At 43.4% G+C, this 5,108-nt stretch overlaps 1 long non-coding RNA gene across 1 annotated transcript; it reads right to left on the bottom strand.

Annotated features, from left to right (window-relative positions):
• Positions 1-450: 450 nt before the first annotated feature.
• On the bottom strand, positions 451-909 carry LOC142491095 (uncharacterized). Its single transcript, XR_012800279.1, has 2 exons — positions 865-909; positions 451-654 (listed from the first exon to the last, which is right to left on the bottom strand). It is a non-coding gene; the product is annotated as an uncharacterized LOC142491095 (long non-coding RNA).
• Between the last annotated feature and the right edge of the window lie 4,199 nt (positions 910-5,108).

Raw genomic sequence — 5,108 nt, 5'->3', positions numbered from 1 at the left:
ATAACGCAAGAGAGGGCTGTTAACGGGAGAATGGAAAGGTACTCACTCAATCCCTGACCCTGGCTGGCCGCCCGGTGTGGAGCACATATAATGTGCTTCAAAAGGTATTACTTTATTAATGTATCATCTTTATCCCACCATTTATATCCCCCCTCTAGTCGTGCATGTGAGCAGACTCCAGTATCACTCTGTATTCTTTATCGGTTGCCAGGGTGACTTACTACTATTTTTTGAAATTCCTTTATGATGTTTTAACATATTAGAGACTCAGATGGTTCAACACTATTATACGTCCACTTACCTATTTATTGCAATATTATTTCTATTGCAATTTCATGCGAAGCTTTGTATGCTAAAATTTATTTGTATACCAGTGAGTTAATTTTCTACCTATCTAATTGGATAGGCTATAATCATTGGTTAGTCAATCATTACATATGAGGCATGACATGATTTGGTAATATTTTATTGGGACATAACATCAGGAATCATCTTTGTCCAAGATGTATCTCATTCATTCATTTGTTTATTTTCACTTATTCATCATTACCCTTCTTTTTTCATTTGTATATAGTATATACATTTATTCTGTTTTCCCTTATTCTGTTTTTTCTCATCCTGCTTCTCTTCTGTTCTGTCTTGTTTCTTTACTATCTGCAAAACAAAATCAAGTGTTTATTTACATCAGCTGTTTTGCATGACGGGGAGTATGTTAAATACCCAGGACCTCCCCTTACCCAGTACTCCTTGAGAAAGCGCCATAGTGGGCGTGAAACGCGTGGGAGAGTTTGTCACTGTCTATTTTTTGTTTTTATGTAGCCCAATAAATTAGTTTTTAACCCCTTTTTGCTGGTGAGTTCTTACCTTATTTTCTCTGGAGCGGATGGACCACGAATCCTTTACCTTCTCTGTCCCTTCTGGCATCCTACCAACTAGCACTGCCTCAAGGTGACTCGGTCAGCTATAGCCCGCTCCAGACCCCTCACTCCCTTCAGGCCCCTAGGTTGTCCCTGCGAACTGACAATATCCCGTCAGCCCCCTGACTACCCCTAGGTCCGTCCCTACGCAGCACAAAGTGGCAGCAGACACTCTCCCTGTTTCCAAGTGACCTAGCTAAAAGCCTGTCCTGTTGACGGATCTGATCTCAGCAGCGCCTCCAAATGTAACGGTATTTCTGGCCCGGCCTGACCCACCCTATCTCACATTGGCCCCTGTGGTCTAACCGGACCCCATTACAGTGTAGATATGCCTGATGGTGCACCTGTTGGCTACAGGACTCCTGAGTCTCCCGCATGATGGTGTGTGGGGAGGACCCGTCAGACAGGCAGCTGAGGTAGTGTGCTGAGTCTCACCTAGTTCCAGTGCAGCGCCTCCACCTCACCAGGGTCCCTGCGTCCGCAAGGGGATGATCCTGGCGAGGAACTCCTCCATGGTGCTCCTCTCTGTACACTCATTCCAGATAGATACACGAGAGGGTTTCTGGCTGAACTCATCTTTATTGACACGGCAGGGCAGCTGCCCTCCACAAGGAGTATCTTCAGCCGCTCATCTCGCCAGTGCTCCCTTTAGATAGGTATATCACCTAGATCAGGGATTCACTATTCCCGCAGGAATCACTGTCCTGTGCCAGGTCCCTGGACACAGCCTCCCATGGAGTTACTATATCATAACTGACAGAATTCTTCCTCAACTGGACTTGAACTAGACAGCAACTCAGGTAGAACTTTCCAGCAACTCCACAGCAACTAACTTTTAGACACAGTGCTGTGCCTTATGTAAGCTTCTGAGGCTGACACACCTCTGACATCACTAACCATGGAGTCAGAGCATGTGACCAGTCCCAGCCATACACAGGGCACCCCACCAGGGTGTGAGGGGAAACCTCCATGATTACTGCTGGCATGCCCACACTTACCAGGCCTTACTGCCAGCAGGAGAGATGACTGTAGGCATTTTACATGACCGCTACATAATATTGAGTCTTAAGTACGGGTGTACAAAAATTATTCTACATATAAGAACAAGAATTACCAAGATACAGAAGTTTGGAAATTACATTTCAATCACACACAGTTAATTCAGTGTGTGTGCCAAGAAAAAAACACATCATTAAAAACATATACAAACTGAAATAACTCAAATATAAACAGCAAATAAACACCAGTGCCACCTATTGGCAGGTTCGCTGCCAGGCTCTTTTGACTCCCTAGTGCAATAAACATCGAGAATGCCTGACCCCCCTAATGCAGTGCTAGTGCGGGAGCATAGAGCGCCTAAAAGTTTGGAATGGTTCTGAACCACTCTATTTATTAGGAGCTCAAGCTCTTCCTGTGTAAATTTGATGTTGAGAACCCTCATAGCCTCAGAATCAATAGCAGATCCAGAAGGCTACTTAGCTATGTCACCTCTTTGATAAAGAGCAGCAAGGCGCAAAACACATGAGTGTTTTTTTTACCCTGTTTCGAGATGCGCCAATACATTTTTCAAAGATTACCGGTTCCAGCCCTTGATTTTTCACATTGCTGTGCACCGCCTCTCCATTTTTTCAGCTGTAGTATCTTCCCGTCGGCAGGAGCATGCCACAAGTCCATCATCAGTGGGATCCCCGGGAGTACCTTAGCAGTCCCAGTCACAGTGGATTGTGTTTCATTACATTGGAGAATGTGCAAATTGTTCATTGCATTGTGGATTTGGGAAAACTTCACATTTCACATTTCCCGTGGCCAGACATTTTCATGATGCAGGACACTATGTCTGCCAACTAAGATTCCAAGTAATTGATGGCATAGCTCAACTGAGGAGAGGTGTAGACAGAGTATCAATGCTGAAACATAAAGAGCTGCATTGGATAAATACACTGCAAATGCTGACTCCCAACAGTATGAATGAGGAGTATTATATGAACTGTGAGGGGTAGTGACATAACTTACAGCACTTATAGAGGTACAAAGTTCCAGAAGCTACAGTTTCTTAACACTAACATTCTCTGCCATGCTTACTCTGACATACTTGAAAACGAGAGGTAACTCTCAATGTATTACTTCCTGGTAAAATATTTTATAAATACTCTCTAGGTTCGATATACCTTTTACTGTCTATGGCAGTGGACAATCAGGTCTCATGACGCTCCAGTGGCTGTCATCCACACCCCTTGGTTATGCCTCACCATCTGATTTCTCTCTAAGTTTGGTTGTAACATACGCTGTGTTCTTCAATTCCCTGGTAATATGTGTACAGCTGTAAACATATGGTCTGTGCCGTCAGTACTTGTGGTTGTATGTACGGACTTGTGCTATCCCTGTGCGTAAAGGGTTATCTCATATTTACCGAGATTGGTAGATGAAAATGATCTATTTATTTGAAAAGAATAATCGAATGTGTAGTACACTTTTGGTAAAGTCTTTGCAATATGTTCACATGGATATGGAGTTCTTTGTTTGTGCCAAGGTTCTCTCTCCTTTGGATTATTTAACTATTCTCTCGTTTTGCTAGAGAGTTGGAATTGTTTCGCTTGATGTCTCTGTTTTTGATCCCCATAAGAAAATTCACTTAACATGCTCATTGGTTAACTAACATAGAGCTATTGTAACCGTACTGTTAGAAATAGAATGCTCTTTGAATGACATATGTAGCAAATATGTCCACCTCTAGATAATCTAGGAAAAGGGGTATTCCCATTTTTTAATACCAAATGTAGAAGTAATATGTTGATTGATTTGCAGTTTATAGTGTACAGTGTAGTAAGATATTTACATGGCTACATAGATCACTGACACCCCTGAACATAAGGGTTAGTATGAATAGGTGGACTATGCATTAAATATGGTACCTGATATTACCTCCTTAAATGAGGGGAAAAGAGATGATATGGAAAGAGATTCATAATAAACAATTACTAATGTTATCACGTGCAGTGGTAAAATTAGAGTATGGTCACTGTGGCAGGATTGCCTTGTAGGTAGGGTCAGAGAAGAGTCCACACAGTAATATCTCTACAAATAAAGGACTTTATTTCTCGGACTGGGAAAAACAGATGACGGCATACTTTCTTCAGTAGTGCAAAGGTCAGGCAGAAAAACAGCACACAAACTGCAACAAAACAAACTGTGTGCATTTTTTGTACTTCAACATTTTGGTGCTAAAAAGTAATACAAGCCTTCATAAAATGTATGTCCTGTGTATGAAGACTTTATCCATATGACGCATAATTTGTTGTTTTAAATGATTTTTGATGTATCGCGTCATGTTGCATACCTGATTTATACAATGTAAACTTCTGTCTACTTTGCCCTAGCATGTCTCTTTATCCCCTTATCCTTCTCTCCCCCCCTCCTCCACCTTGTTTTCTCGTTTTCCCCATAGTGTTTTTCTCACACCCTTAGGCCTCGTTCAGGGTGCCAGAGGCAGGAGTTGGAGGGCGGGCGGCAGTCTGCTGGGCGATGTGTGTTCATCCCCAGCAGACTTTTTCAGGAGTTGAGGAGGCAGAGAGGGGGCGGGGCTACAGACCTGAGGTTCGGGATCCAAGTTGCAGTCTTGAAATCATTCTCAAGAATGATTTCATTGGCTGCCGAGGTCCCAGTGATGCTGCTGCGGCTTCAAAAACGACTTGGGTTGTTTATTGAAACTGTAGGCAGCGTCAACTCCTGGCTTCGGAGACAGGGCAGCTGCCACCCTGACAACCAGTATTCAATTTGAATACATTGTGTCCCACGGCAGCTCGCACGTCAGTATGCCCTCCCTCCGAAGCCAGCACCCTGAACGAGGCCTTATTGCCATTCTATCTTTTCCCCTTGCGTGTCGCTCTCTGCTGTTCCCTCTTCTCATGTCTTTCTCTCCTTTCCCCTCATGTCTTTCACTCAATTCTTTCCCCCCAACGTATTCTTCTTCTTCCCTTCCCATTTCTCCATTTCTTTCCCCCCCTTATCTATCTCTTTCTCCCAATGTCTTTCTCTCCTCTTCCCCCTTTATAACTTTCTCTTCTCTCTCCTCCCCTCTCCCCCCTCCAACCAGCATGTAGTTCTCTCTCCTCCTCCCCCCAGCATGGTTTTCTCCCTCCTCTACTTACTGGATTTGGTCATATCAAACAATGTGGAAGTAATAACAAATAT

Source organism: Ascaphus truei, chromosome 3, assembly GCF_040206685.1.
Source record: "Ascaphus truei isolate aAscTru1 chromosome 3, aAscTru1.hap1, whole genome shotgun sequence".
NCBI classification, from domain to species: domain Eukaryota; kingdom Metazoa; phylum Chordata; class Amphibia; order Anura; family Ascaphidae; genus Ascaphus; species Ascaphus truei.
The sequence above is the reverse complement of the archived record's forward strand: the minus strand, read 5'-3'. Positions and strand labels throughout refer to the sequence as shown.